The following is a 16,595-nucleotide window of genomic DNA, read 5'->3' on the forward strand; positions in this document are numbered from 1 at the left end:
CCATGAGTACAACGTGGGACCAACTCGTACGTCAACTCCGTCCTCGCTCCAGTACCCAGAATATGAAGCACCACTTTCAAGTGTTGTGGTCCAGCGTGTCTCAGAGGGGGACTCTACGGATTATTGAAACCCTTACCAACCGAATCAGTGATTGCATCAAGGCCTGATGTGTGCGACATCATGCTGATAAGCAGGCTTACAGTGTCACGTGCTCGGTGATTATCATTAAATTGCAGCTTCTCTGGGAGATCCAGTGTGGGCTGAAATTAACAATAATGTAGCGAAACTTGATAGATATGCTAATGCGTTAGTTCCATTTTTGGCCACCAGGTACAAATTTGGCGCGGTACAGCATCTCTTCGACGTCTCCAGTGCTCATACTGAACAACCTATGTAAGCGAAGGCTAATAATAAAATGAATACAGAATGAGATTTCCACTCTGCAGCGGAGTGTGCGCTGATATGAAACTTCCTGGCTGATTAAAACTGTGTGCCGGACTGAGACTCGAACTCGGGATCTTTGCCTTTCGCGGGCAAGTACTGGAAGGTAGGAGGCGAGGTACTGGCAGAAGTGAAGTTGTGAGGACGGGGCGTGAGTCGTGCTTGGGTAGCTCAGTTGGTAGAGCACATGCCCGCGAAAGGCAAAGGTCCCGAGTTCGAGTCTCGGTCCGGCACACAGTTTTAATCTGCCAGGGAGTTCCATATCAGCGCACACTCCGCTGCAGAGTAGAAATCTCATTCTGGAAACATCCCCCAGGCTGTGGCTAAGCCATGCCTCCGCAATATCATTTCTTTCAGGAGTGCTAGTTCTGCATGGTTCGCAGGACAGCTTCTGTAAAGTTTGGAAGGTAGGAGGCAAGGTACTGGCAGAAGTGAAGCTGTGATGACAGGGCGTGAGTTGTGCTTGGGTAGCTCAGTTGGTAGAGCACTTGCCCGCGAAAGGCAAAGGTCCGAGTTCGAGTCTCGGTCCGGCACACAGTTTTAATCTGCCAGGAAGTTTAATAAAGTGATTATTACGCCTTTCTCACTTACTTGACCTTTTCTACCCATGGTCTGCTGCTGGTCCATTACATTTGGAAACATGTCCATACATCTTCCTTACCTTCGCAGTGCCAGATTTGATCCTGGTGGCCAAAACTGAAACATTTTTTAAAAAAATTTTTAGCGTATATCATTTCAGCATTTACGCATTACAATATCTATCAAGTTCTGCTCTCACACGATAATTACAGCCCACACTGGACTGTACATTAATGAAAACTAACTGTCGCATGATATGTCACCGCCAAATGACATAGCTCGATGGAACTTGGACCATACACAGAAAGAAGTGCCACAGTATAATACAGAAAACAGCAGAAGGAAATTCGCAATGCGATGAACAGAAAAGACACTTTTATTGGTTCAAATGGCTCTGAGCACTATGGGACTTAACATCTCAGGTCATCAGTCCCCCATAACTTAGAACTACTTAAACCTAAATAACCTAAGGACATCACACACATCCACGCCCGAAGCAGGATTCGAACCTGCGACCGTAGCGCTAACGCGGTTCCGGACTGAAGCGCCTAGAACCGCTCGGCCCCACGGCCGGCACACTTGTATTCAAACATAATAATTCCACTGGCGTTCAAGCGATTTATGATGCTACCCTGGACATAACGATAGGTGGGATATGGAGTCACGACTAGAGCACTGTTCAAAGTTCGATTGATGAAAGCGAACGTTGAAATATTTTGCAACGCATCCTTTATACTGTCGCGACAAGTAATGTGTAATTTCTTTCAGTAAATTGCTTTCAGGTTTTCCACAGCCTACTTGGCCCTGTGACGAAGCTATGTCTCATAGCTGCTGCTTGCAAACAAGCCCCTTCAATAACAGCAACTACTTTCCGTGGTAAGTGGTTGTCTTCCTGTTTATGTTTGACGCCAAGAGTACCTGGTTATTACAGCAGCTATCTTACTGCATGTCGATTCTACCAAGGGAGCACATGTTAAAGACTTAGTCTTTCGGCTGTCGAAACGCGTATGACATAATCGATGCCAGAGTTTTGATCGCATTTTGCTACTGCGAAGTGAAGTCTGCCTGAATTTGTGATTGTACGCTGTTGCTATCACCACCCCGTTGTCGTCCGAACAAGTTCGAATTTCTGCTTGTGATTCCCGTCCAGAAGTCAGCGCTTATCGACCTGTTGCCCTCAAGTCATTTGTCACAAGCCGCGAATAACGCATCGAGACATCAATAAATGTCAAGTGAAAAGCCCCAACATTTGGAGGAACAAACACATTCCGTTCTGACAGAAAATCAAGGCTATAACTGCATGAAAAATGAATTTGGTGAAAGACCTGCATTAATAAAATAGAACGACTATGACAGTAAAGCAGCCCTGTTAGCTTTTAGACAGTCTAGCAGCGATAACCGTTTGCTTGATACGAGTGTTTCTCAGTTTCTTCACAGACAACATGGTGTTTCCATTTTAACTTGTGGAGTAGGATATGCGCTGAGTGGTGTTTCGGCTGGGGATTGTGCAGGCGTGTGCTCAGTTTAACAACTATGTTATGAAACATAATTCGGTACAGAAGAATAACAACTAAACAGAACTTAATTTGCAGCCCAGTGTAGTTGTAGAGAGCATTGCTCAAACAAGAGAATAACAACTGAAATGCTTTCAAAACAATGAAACAGAATTCAGTGAAGCGGAATTTAAATGAACTCAGGCAGCAACATTAATAACTATAATATACGGCCCTTGGCCACAGACAGGAAAAGACGATAAATGTAGCTTCTGAAATTAACAGTATGACTGTAAGATTGTTCTCATACTTAATTAAAATCGAGTACGCAGCGCACAGATAAACACTGCTATGATTACTCCCTTACCAACTAGCCACTATGAAAAGCTACTATCGGCTATCTACGGGATTTATTATAGTACAATCTTCTGTACAATAAAACATATAAATGAAAGATTCTTACAGAGAAAAACAACTAGATAACTTTTTTTGTACAAATAGCACAACGCAAATCAATCACGCTCACAGTGTGATAAAAACAAGATCACCTTCTTTACTTTGAAGCTTACAAATCAATCACTCTCATGGCGTGTAATTAATTAAATTACCCCGACACAACAACCATATCACATCGTACTACAGCTATTGACTTTCGGTGTACAGTATTACTTGTTAACCAAAACATTCAATGCACCGCTTGTACTCTGCATTGGACACTACACTGACAAGGGAACCTCCCCATCGCACCCCCCTCAGATTTAGTTATAAGTTGGCACAGTGGATAGGCCTTGAAAAACTGAACACAGATCGATCGAGAAAACAGGAAGAAGTTGTGTGGAACTATGAAAAAATAAGCAAAATATACAAACTGGGTGGTCCATGTGCAATATAGGCAATATTAAGGGAAGTGTGAAACGAGGAGAGCCGTGGTCCCGTGGTTAGCGTGAACAGCTGCGGAACTAGAGGGCTTTGATTCAAATCTTCCCTCGACCGAAAATTTTAACTTTTTATTTTCAGTTTATGTGACAAACCCTTATGTTTTCATCACTTTTTTTGGAGTGATTATTACATCCACAAGAAAACCTAAATCGGGCAAGGTAGAAGAATCTTTTTACCCATTCACCAAGTCTACTAGTTAGGTGGGTCGACAACATATTCCTGTCATGTGACGCACATGCCCTCACCAGTGTCGTATAGAATATATCAGACGTGTTTTCCTGTGGAGGAATCGGTTGACCTATGACCTTGCGATCAAATGTTTTCGGTTCCCATTGGAGAGACACGTCCTTTCGTCAACTAATCGCACGGCTTTGCGGTGCTGTCGCAAAACACAGACACTAAACTTATTACAGTGTTCAGAGACGTCAATGAACGAACGGACAGATCATAACTTTGCGAAAATAAAGAAAGCAAAATTTTCAGCTGAGGGCAGATTCGAACTAAAGACCTCTCGTTCCGCAGCTGTTCACGCTAACCACGGGACCACGGCGCTCCTCGGCTCACATTGCCCTTAATATTGCCTATCTTAGGCATGGACGACCCAGTTTGTATATTTTGCTTATTTTTTCATAGTTCCACACAACTTCTTCCTGTTTTCTCGATTGATCTGTGTTCAGTTTTTCGAGGCCTATCCACTGTGCCAACTTATAACTAAATCTGAGGGGGGTGCGATGGGGATGTTCCCTTGTGAGAAGGCAAAAGCCATGGGAAACCTCATAATATCATGTTATGCCTCCTTTTGTCCAGCGTAGTTCAGCAAGTCGGCATGGACTCAACAAATCGTTGGAAGACCCCGCAAAAATACTGAGCCGTGCTGCCTAAATAGCAGTCCATAATTGCGAAAATGTTGCCGGTGCAGGATTTGGTGCGCAAACTGACCTCTAGATTTTGTCCCAGAAGTATTCGATGGGATTCATGACGGGCGACCTGAGTGGCTAAATTAATCGCGAATTTTCAGGAAAGTTCTTCAAATCAGTCATGAACAATGGTGGCCCCGTGACATGGAGCATTCTGATGCATAAAACTTCCATCGTTGTTCGGGAACATGACTTCCATGAATGCCTACAAATGGTCTCCAAGTAGCCTCAGTTCATGCCAAGTAAACACAGCCCACATCATTATGGAGCCACTATCAACTTGCATAGTCCTTGTCGACAACTTGGGTTCATAGCTTCTTGAGGTCTGCGCTATATTCGAACGCTATCACCAGCTCTTACCAACTGAAATCTCGACTCATTTGACGAGGCTACGGTTCTTCAATTGTCTAGGGCCAAACCGATATCGTGAGGGACCCAGGAGAGGGGCTGCAGGCGATGTCGTGCTTTTAGCTCATCTGCTGACATAGCCCATTAACACCAGATTTCGCCGCACCGTCCTAAGGCTCATCGTACGTGCCACCTTGATTTATGCGGTTATTTCACGCACTGCTGCTTGTATGTTAACACTGACGACTCTATGCAAACACCGCTGCTCTCAGTCGTTAAGTGAAGGCCGTCGATCGCTGCGTTTTCCATGGTGAGAAGCAATGCTTGAAATGTTGAATTCTTAGTACGTTCTTGGCGCTGTGGATCGCGGAATATTGAATTCTCTAACGATTTCCAAAATGGAGTGTCCCGTGCGCCTAGCTCCAACTACCATTCCGCGTTCAAAGTCTGTTACTTCCCGTCATGCAGCAGTTATCACGTCGCTAACTCTCTCACATGAATCACCTGACTACAAATGACAGCTCCACCAATGCATTGCCATTGTTATACCTTGTGTTCTCGGTATGGATATGTGGATTTCGCTACACCATGACTTTTCTTACCTCAGTGTATATTCGAACACTTTACCACGAAGATACACTCCTCGGCTAGTAAAACACACAGGTACTATCCCTCTTAATATGCAGATGCCCCTTTCTCTACCTCTCCTGACACTGTCGTCCTCTGACCCGGAAAATGACATCAAACTTTCCACAGGGTTACTTGTGTGTGCACAGTGGCCAAGCCCACGCTGGCCGTTAGCTGCGCCCCGTAGCCAGTTCCTTACAGTGCCACCCTGGGCAAGCTTCCTGTTCCTGGCCGTGGACCCACTGACTTCCTTTCATCTGTCACTCCTCGACCTCGGTGCGAGGAATGCTCGCAGCAATGACGTGCACGTGCGGCCAACTTCTCGCGGCACCAGTACAACATACCGCCAAATATGACTTTCTTGCCGCAGGTAAGACAAATATGCCGCTCGGCATTGTTCAAACTGTAGCATACGTTTTGGAATTATTGGTGTGTTCTTACACAGACAAAGTTGTTCAGATCAGTAGCACATTGGATTAGGGAAAAGGTCTGGCTTAATTTTTCATTCGATCAGAGCAAAAGTCTTCCTGAATTTAGTGCGCTGGCATTCATAAATTGTAGAAAGGTTACGAAACAGAAGTAGCTCTGGCAAACATAAAGCAACTGACATGAAAGGAGCGAAGATTATTGCCGTAATGGTTCTGCACAGAAGTACCACGAACTGCAACGTCGAGAGGACGGCAAACTTTGATATTTTGAAGGTTAGAAAAGACAGTATGGACTGCTAAGGTGATCAGATGATCCCGGGGAATGATTTATCGTACGAATTGCTGTGGAAGATCATAGACACATTCGAGACAGGTGCGATTCATACGGAACTGAGCAGCTGCGATACTCTCTTGTGTTGTTCTTGGATTGTAGCAACAAATTTGTAGCAAAACAGATTTGGCAATGACTGATATAAATAAATGATAGTAAAAGCTAAATCGCTTGATAATAGCTCGTACTTCGTTTTACGACAAAGAACCACATAGTATTAATTATCACTTCGAAAAAATAAGGCTTTGGCCATAAAACATGCTAGCAAATTGATTCTTCTTTGCATTCTGACCGTTCAACGTGACACATTTTTCTCAAAGATTGGTGACTCAGCGAAGATCTTGTGTATAAGTGATAAACTCGAAAATCACCTGGTCGTTATCGTGGAAACGCCTGCCACGCAGTGGTCTTCATCCGAAGAAAGGGAAGAAGTGACGAGGTGCCATGTCAAGAGGCAAAATTCGATACAAAAAAGAAGCAGCATGAATGTTTGCGTCCTATGCAGAATGATCTGTGACGTCCTTATGGAACAAAACAAGTTAGAGTTGAACAATTATCAATGAATTTCCTTATTGACGTTTTTTTCCAAAATATTCGAACAAGTAATGTACTCAACAGTGATCTCACACTTAAGTGGAAACAATTTACTTAGCATATGCAGTTTCGATTCTGCAAGGGTTGTTCGACCGAGAATGCTATTTATATATTCACTCATTAAATAGCGCAATATTAAAATAATAAAATATCGCCATTTGGTAATTTCTGTGAACTTTCCAAGGCGTTAGAGTATGTAAATCATGTTAGTCTCTTAGAAAAACTCAAGTTTTATGGAACTGATGGCTTTATGCGCATCTGGTTTAAATCCGTTTTAACAAACACAGTGCAAAAGGTTCTGATGATACTTCATAAAATATCGGAAGGGTAGAAAACTGCTGCGGCTGGGGAGAAATCACAAAGTGTCCCACAGGATTCAGTGTTGGGTCCACTACCATTCCTTGCATGTGAGTGACCTTCCACGTAATATTCAACAAGTACAACTGGTACTTGTTGTAGATGATACTAGTGTTATAATAGATCCTATTAGAAAGAAAGTAACAAAGGAGATTGTAAATGACGTTTTCCAAATAATTACAAAGTGATTCTCAGAAAATGAACTCTCCTTAAATTTTGAAAAGAAAAAGAACACACAATATATTCAGTTCTATACAACAAACAGTCATAATAAGAAATGATATCAATAAATGGGACAGAATGCTCCAAGTTTTTAGGAGCACATATAAAAATTTGAACTGGTGGAGGAATATTACTGAGCTTCTCAAACAATTAAGTTCAGCTACTTTCGCGCTTCGTATAATTGCTAATTTTAGAAACAAACGAATAAACTTCCTGGCATGTTATGCATGTTCTGGAGTACCTTTTTTTTCATAGCAGGACTCTTGCCAACTGTGGCATCCTTACAGCACCCAATTGAGAACGCTTGGGGCATTATGGGCAGGGCCCTCCAATCACCTCTGGATTTTGGCGATATACTGCTAATACGTCAATTGGACAGAGTTTGGCACGATGTCCCTCAGAAGGACATCCAACTACTCCTAACCAGTGCCAATACCAAGCTTAATATCAGACTACATAGGGACCAGAGGTTTATTTATTTAATCGTATGCCTAGGGCCTCCCGTTGGGCAGACCGTTCGCCGGGTGCCGGTCTTTCAATTTGACGCCACTTCGGCTACCTGCAGTCGATGAGGATGATAGGATGATGATGATGATGGTGATGATGATGACAGCACAACAGCCAGTCCCTGGGTGGAGAAAATTCCCCGACCCTGTCGGGAATCGAATCTGAGCCCAGAGGACTGACAATCCGTCACGCTGACCATTCAGGTACCGGGGGCGGACATGGGACCAGAGGTGAACTAACGCGTTATTGACTTGCTCAGTTTTTAAAGCCCTTTATCTTGAATAAATTATCAATTTTTTCTGAAATGATTATCACTTATTTGTCTGTACATGTACATCACATCTACCGATCTCCGTCCCGTTCGGGTAATTCCTTCGTGGTGTATTTTGTATATATACAATGTAGTTGCATGACTAGGACTAGAATAATAATGTGTTCATTAATGTTAGTACTAATTATGTACACATATCCCGTTATCTGGCCAGTAGCACATGATTTCGATAGAAGAATCATTCATATGATTAATGGAGCATGTGATTAATAGCAATTACCATTCTGACAGCTTCCGGCGACCCTTCGTCTTGATAGCCTCCCGTAAATCGAGTAATTTTGGTGGATGATTTGCCCCTTATGAGCACAATCTGTTACCATCACGCCATGACAGTCCCAAAAATCATACATCATCATCTTGTCTGGTGATGTTTGTGTCTGTGCCTAGTTCGGCCTGTGGTGAATCCACGTCTTCCCAATGCTTCGTTTGTTCCTTTGTGTCGCGGCCACAGTGGTACATCCGTCACTCGTTCATGGCAGATAGAATAAGTCTCCTGGGTGGCCTGACACAGCCGGCCGCAGTGGCCGAGCGGTTCTAGGCGCTTCAGTCCGGAACCGCGCTGCTGTTACGGTCGCAGGTTCGAATCCTGCCTCGGACATGGATGTGTGTGATGTTCTTAGGTCAGTTAGGTTTAAGCAGTTCTAAGTCTAGGGGACTGACGAGATGTCCATCTCTTGAGGTTGGAATCTTACTGAGTACCGATCACTCCTACGTCTTTAAACTCTGGGCAGTCTCAGCCTCCATTCTAATTGTTTGTACGACACCCCTTACACGTAAGGAAGACGCCAACGGCTATCAGAAGTAAGGAAGGAACATTATGGCTTGACGTCACGTCGACATCGAGGTCGTTAGATACGAGGCACAAGCTCGGATTCTTTCAAAGACGTGGAAGGAAATCTGTGGTGCCCTTTCAAAGGGAACATCGCAACTTTTACCTGGAGCATTTAGGGAAAGCACTGAAAACCTAGCCGGCCGAAGTGGCCGTGCGGTTAAAGGGGCTGCAGTCTGGAACCGCAAGACCGCTACGGTCGCAGGTTCGAATCCTGCCTCGGGCATGGATGTTTGTGATGTCCTTAGGTTAGTTAGGTTTAACTAGTTCTAAGTTCTAGGGGACTAATGACCTCAGCAGTTGAGTCCCATAGTGCTCAGAGCCATTTGAACCATTTTGAACTGAAAACCTAAACCCAAGTGGTCGGACGCGGAGTTTAACCGTCAACCTCCAATAGAATGCGAGTCCAGTATGCTAACCACTGTGCAACCTCACTTGGCAACGGTTATCACATTCGGCTGAAGCATTCGCCGTCTAGTCTCTTTATAGTTTTTTATCGATTATCTTGGACAGAGACACGTAATGACTTTCTGGATAAAGCGCCACTATTTTAACTTACAAGGCAGTGGTGTAGTCCTACATGTCGAAACCTACCCTGAAATTTTTCAAACAGGTAGGATACATCGAAAGAAATGCACTGTCAAAATTTTAGCTGCTAAGGTGGTTGCAAGTTTTTAAAACAAATGTTAAAGTTATTTTTGCCACTCGAAGAACCGCTTCAACAGCCGTCTGTAAAATAATTCGTGCCTAGCGATTGAATCGTCGAATAAGCAGAGGTAGCCGTGGCGAGAAGACGTAGCGCTGTGTAGCGCGAAGTCCACAGTGCCCGTACGTGAATTTTAGGCACTTAAGCCATACCAAAGACTTCTTACATCATTAAGTTTTTGAATTACTCGCAGTTAATGTCGACAGCTAAATCGTTGCAGATATAATTTTTACACAACTAACTGTCAGAGGAAAGAAAACCAAGACAATGTGTTCTGCTAAAAGCCTACCTTCATTATACATTAGTCTTGAACGAACTGTGAAAGAAGCCCGAACAGCAGGGGACTGACGTACTGGAACATGCATTGATACTACGAAATACACTCCTGGAAATGGAAAAAAGAACACATTGACACCGATGTGTCAGACCCACCATACTTGCTCCGGACACTGCGAGAGGGCTGTACAAGCAATGATCACACGCACGGCACAGCGGACACACCAGGAACCGCGGTGTTGGCCGTCGAATGGCGCTAGCTGCGCAGCATTTGTGCACCGCCGCCGTCAGTGTCAGCCAGTTTGCCGTGGCATACGGAGCTCCATCGCAGTCTTTAACACTGGTAGCATGCCGCGACAGCGTGGACGTGAACCGTATGTGCAGTTGACGGACTTTAAGCGAGGGCGTATAGTGGGCATGCGGGAGGCCGGGTGGACGTACCGCCGAATTGCTCAACACGTGGGGCGTGAGGTCTCCACAGTACATCGATGTTGTCGCCAGTGGTCGGCGGAAGGTGCACGTGCCCGTCGACCTGGGACCGGACCGCAGCGACGCACGGATGCACGCCAAGACCGTAGGATCCTACGCAGTGCCGTAGGGGACCGCACCGCCACTTCCCAGCAAATTAGGGACGCTGTTGCTCCTGGGGTATCGGCGAGGACCATTCGCAACCGTCTCGATGAAGCTGGGCTACGGTCCCGCACACCGTTAGGCCGTCTTCCGCTCACGCCCCAACATCGTGCAGCCCGCCTCCAGTGGTGTCGCGACAGGCGTGAATGGAGGGACGAATGGAGACGTGTCGTCTTCAGCGATGAGAGTCGCTTCTGCCTTGGTGCCAATGATGGTCGTATGCGTGTTTGGCGCCGTGCAGGTGAGCGCCACAATCAGGACTGCATACGACCGAGGCACACAGGGCCAACACCCGGCATCATGGTGTGGGGAGCGATCTCCTACACTGGCCGTACACCACTGGTGATCGTCGAGGGGACACTGAATAGTGCACGGTACATCCAAACCGTCATCGAACCCATCGTTCTACCATTCCTAGACCGGCAAGGGAACTTGCTGTTCCAACAGGACAATGCACGTCCGCATGTATCCCGTGCCACCCAACGTGCTCTAGAAGGTGTAAGTCAACTACCCTGGCCAGCAAGATCTCCGGATCTGTCCCCCATTGAGCATGTTTGGGACTGGATGAAGCGTCGTCTCACGCGGTCTGCACGTCCAGCACGAACGCTGGTCCAACTGAGGCGCCAGGTGGAAATGGCATGGCAAGCCATTCCACAGGACTACATCCAGCATCTCTACGATCGTCTCCATGGGAGAATAGCAGCCTGCATTGCTGCGAAAGGTGGATATACACTGTACTAGTGCCGACATTGTGCATGCTCTTTTGCCTGTGTCTATGTGCCTGTGGTTCTGTCAGTGTGATCATGTGATGTATCTGACCCCAGGAATGTGTCAATAAAGTTTCCCCTTCCTGGGACAATGAATTCACGGTGTTCTTATTTCAATTTCCAGGAGTGTAGTAGTATGTAATCTGATGTGTATACGACGTTGGTTATGCCACGAGCTGTAACTTTTTATACTATCGCCTGGCTATGTACTTCTTGTATATTTTAGCACTGATAATGGCTAGCCACTAGACGAAATCTAGATTTGCTTAATAAAAGCTGAAGGAAAAAGACGACTGATTGCTGTGCTCCAACATTTGGAAAGTCATATCACCGTCGTTGAGTGCATCCACGTTCCTAATGGAAGGTAACCTGAAGAAGACAGTATATGATGTTACATTAGAGGCGACTTTGATCAGTCCGAATTTAATTCTTTGACATTAAATATTTTATAACAATTTCTGTAGCGCAGTTCTTGTGATAATTTTTGAATAATGTTTAGCTAACAATGAAACAGTTCCTTGTTTATTCCCTGTTGTCCTCACAAAAATTTGAAGTACCTACTGGATGACCAAAACAAACATTTTTATTGCCCCAGGCATACCTGGTAAAACAAAAATAGCTGCGTGAAGGCACTACACAGTATTTACTAGTTTTATTTAGGCAGAACTGCAATGGAGTAATAACTATTCATGTTCATTGTTCTGCATATTGTGCTGCGTGCCAGGTATATTTGATCAAATTCATGAAATGTAGTGATGCAAACTAACTACGCGGAAATGACTGACGTTTAGAGTACTGTTGCGCTGATAAACATGAAGTGAGAGATAACGGAAACAATATTCTCCGACAATTATCTGAAAAAAGTTTTACGCTGTTAATTTTTTTTGTCAAGAGGATGAATCATATTCAAATGGTTCAAATGGCTCTAAGAACTATGGGACTTAACATCTGAGGTCATCAGTCCCCTAGACTTAGAACTGCTTAGACCTAACTAACCTAAGGACATCACACACATGCATGCCCGAAGCAGGATTCGAACCTGCGTCCGTAGCAGCAGCGCGGTTCCGGACTGAAACGCCTACAACAGCTCGGCCTCATCGACCGGTTGAATCATACTATTAGTTCTGGATAGAATCCAAATTATATTAAGTCTTTTCGTCGTCCTCCTAAGACAAATGTGTTGTTATATCCAGGCCAAGAGTCCAACAAAAACAGTCAATTATTCTCTGCAAATGGTTCTGCAAATATTAAGAAAACGTTTCGGATGTAACACTGAAAATTACTCGCTCCCGTTTTTCCAGATTTTGCAACGTCGATTGAAAAAAAAATGGTTGAAATAGCTCTGAGCACTATGGAACTTAACATCTGAGGTCATCAGTCCCCTAGAACTTAGAACTACTTAAATCGAACTAACCTAAGGACATCACACACATCCAGATTCGAACCAGCGACCGTAGCAGTCGCGCGGTTTCAGACTGTAGCGCCTAGAATCACTCGGCGATTGGAAAAGGTTTGCAAGTAAGTAGACCCTTTTTTTAAATTTTTGCTGCGAATTGTCCTTAACGTTTCTGAGGACACAGTTGAAATTGCAGAAGTAGTAATCCAATGACATTTATCAAATTGGTTCAAATGGCTCTGAGCACTATGGGACTTAACATCTGAGGTAATCAGTCTCCTAGAACTTAGAACTACTTAAACATAACTAACCTAAGTAAATCACACACATCTATGCCCGAGGCAAGATGCGAACTTGCGACCGTAGCAGTCGCGCGATTCCGGACTGAAACGCCTAGAACCCCTTGGCCACCGCGGTCGGCAATGACACTTGATCATTGGCATTGTTGCATACAAATCTGTCATAGCATTCACTGACTCCACACACGACTGTGCTTTTTCACTCCAAATTATGAAATACGGTTTGCACGAAAGCTGACTCATTGGCTTTGTACCCAACTTTTCGGGGATAACAAGAAGTTTCGTCTTCACGTCAGCTGCGAATTTCTCTATATATTCTGTTCAGGACATCTCCTTTATACTTTTACTTGAGTAAACTTCATAATTTTGTGACATCCTTTTCCGTATAATTTTCTGAATCTGTTTAACCAGGTCGAAGATGTTTGTCTCGTAGATCTCCCTCGGTAAAACGGTGCATTGACTCTCTCGAGCAGTTCTAAATCCTTCGAATAGTTTTTCTCTCATACTTTTGTGAGTTTCATTTTTGTCGCACATTTAGTACTTCGTGTAAACCTTTCTTCAATTTTTGCAATTCATTTTCAGATTTTACGAAAGGAAACTAGCTTTGCACATTGCTTAAGTACAAGTATTTCTTTCCTCCTTCGTTGACCCAGGACATTTGCAACCTTTTCTTTGTCACTGGAAGTTATTACTGTGCATGTTTTCGTTGGGTTTCGAAGGTACTCTATTTTTGCTATGCGCTTTAATTAGCACAATAATGGTCGTTTGAATCACAAATCACCGAGTTGTCAGATTTTTTTTCTTCTAATGTTTCCAAATTTTCTAACGAAATGTCAATATCATTAGAATGAATGTCCAAAAAATCAAGTAATAAACAACACATATTTATTCAGGATGTGTAGGTGATTTTGATTGTATATCACGTTCTTCATATTTTATCTTTGCTTGTTGAATTGGGTTCCACGTTACTTTGAAAGTCTGGGACCTGCGCAAAAACAGGTGCTGTTAGCAAGCATATGTGAAAAAATCACAAATAAAAATAATTCAGTTTTATATCCATTGTTAATACTTAGAGATATCCTAAAAGCAACTGCTAATTATCTTGGATATTAAATAAGTTGTACATTCGAGCGAATAGTAACCGTGAACAATTATGTCAGAGAAATTACCAACGGCAACTGAAATCGGTATGTAAATTAGGATCACATAGTGCCGTGTTATCTGTTTACCGATGTACAGTCAACCATGTTTGTGTGCCCGTCGTATTGTGATGCGCTGCCAGCTACAGCTGCATCCGCAATCTACACTTCTCCAGGTGCCTGGCGATCTAGGAATTTGGCAAAATTCAGTATTTTTTAAAGTGCTTGCCGTGTATTATAGCAGTAAAAATTTTGACATTGTGTTTCTTTCGGTGTATTCTTCCTGCATACGAAGTTTCAGGACTTGTTTGGACCGAACTCTCATGTTCTCATGAATGCAGTTTTCATCTGATTTGTATCAAAAGCTTTTCCCCAGCAATATATGCAGTATAAAGTTTATTTATCTGGTAGAGTAGCAACATGTTGTCAGCCATTTCTTTAATAATTTATTAATAATGCTTCTTTTCTTTTCAATATGAATGTTTTGCTTATGGTGGTCTGCAGTCGGTTCTTGGTTGCAAATCTGTTTCTGTGAAGACTGTTTCTCGGCAGTGTGAAAGTTCTTTGTATTAGTATAGAAATATTTTAAGGATAAAATTTTCTATCGCCTCTTGTAACCTCTGTCCACTTCCTCAGTTTCTTATTTAATGAAATTAGAGCCCCTTGCAAGTAGGGATGGATTCGATTACGTTACGCGGCCAAGGCTGGGCCGGAAGTCATAACTAATTTCCCACAGACACGGTCCAGGTAGAGGTACTTCTTCCTCTTAATTTAAACGGAGTGACTCTGTCTGCTCTAGTTTCGGTTAGAAAAGTTGACATAACCCAAGCGGAGGTTGTTAGTCGTCACCCTGCATAAAAACCGCCGACATGAAGCTGGCCGAGGGATCTTGACAAGGAACTATCCACACAGTACTTTTTGAGGAGATGACTTTGGATCGTGTGGGAGAAGCGTCATCAGTAGATATCCATCACCTTCCCCATGAAATGCACACTATGAAGGTTACAGTGTGGAGGTTGCTGTTGTATCAATAAGTACCATAAACAACGTGTGGAAGCAAGGTGGCAAGCGATATGATGTTCACTTCCCATATTCATCCCATGAGTGAAGTGTGTCGTAATGAATGCACTAAGACTATCGGTCGTCATTGTCAACGCGTGTTGTGACCTTAAGTTGTTGCTGTATCGTCGTCGTCGTCCTCGTGTTCGTATCCCCTTTATTTAGCGTCAGGCCAGATTGGGATTTGTGGTACTTCTCCACTTTCGTCTGTCTATCCACCGTTCTTTTCAGTAGCTATTTTTTTCCAGTCCAGAATCCTTATACAGTACTTTAAACTGATCTTCATTGAGGCAGCCCATCTTGCTCGAGGTCTCACACTTGGCCTCCATCACTGATTTTATTAATAATCCAGGCTCTTTACATGTCCAAACGATTTGAATTTGTTGCTCTCAATTCTCTAATTCAGTTTTTATACTGTAATTTTGTTTCTAACATCTTCATTTCTCACCTTGTCTCTCCTCGTTTTCTCTGGCATACTTCTCAAGAACTTCATTTCACTGGTTTGGGTTCTACACCCCTCTCTTGTCGTCATTGTCCAGGTCTCCGAGCTTAAGTCAGTATGGGTGTAAAGTAGAATTCATTGTCTCCCACAATCTAAGCCTCTCACACACTGGTAAAATGTATTGCTCTGTTGTACCGTTTTGCTAACTTCTGCCGTTAATCTTGCATTTTCCGTTATCGCACTTCCTAGATATTTAAAGTTATCCACAATTCCATTTTCCTATTCTTTAATATTAATTCGTCCATTGTCTTCTCTGTCTACATCTACATCTACATCTATACTCCGCGAGCCACCTTACAGTGTGTGGCGGAGGGTACTTATTGTACCACTATCTGATCCCCCCTTCCCTGTTCCATTCACGAATTGTGCGTGGGAAGAACGACTGCTTGTAAGTCTCCGTATTTGCTCTAATTTCTCGGATCTTTTCGTTGTGATCATTACGCGAGATATATGTGGGCGGTAGTAATATGTTGCCCATCTCTTCCCGGAATGTGCTCTCTCGTAATTTCGATAATAAACCTCTCCGTATTGCGTAACGCCTTTCTTGAAGTGTCCGCCACTGGAGCTTGTTCAGCATCTCCGTAACGCTCTCGCGCTGACTAAATGTCCCCATGACGAATCGCGCTGCTTTTCGCTGGATCATGTCTATCTCTTCTATTAATCCAACCTGGTAAGGGTCCCATACTGATGAGCAATACTCAAGAATCGGACGAACAAGCGTTTTGTAAGCTACTTCTTTCGTCGATGAGTCACATTTTCTTAGAATTCTTCCTATGAATCTCAACCTGGCGCCTGCTTTTCCCACTATTTGTTTTATGTGATCATTCCACTTCAGATCGCTCCGGATAGTAACTCCTAAGTATTTTACGGTCGTTACC

This window comes from Schistocerca serialis, chromosome 9, assembly GCF_023864345.2.
Source record: "Schistocerca serialis cubense isolate TAMUIC-IGC-003099 chromosome 9, iqSchSeri2.2, whole genome shotgun sequence".
Lineage (NCBI taxonomy): Eukaryota > Metazoa > Arthropoda > Insecta > Orthoptera > Acrididae > Schistocerca > Schistocerca serialis.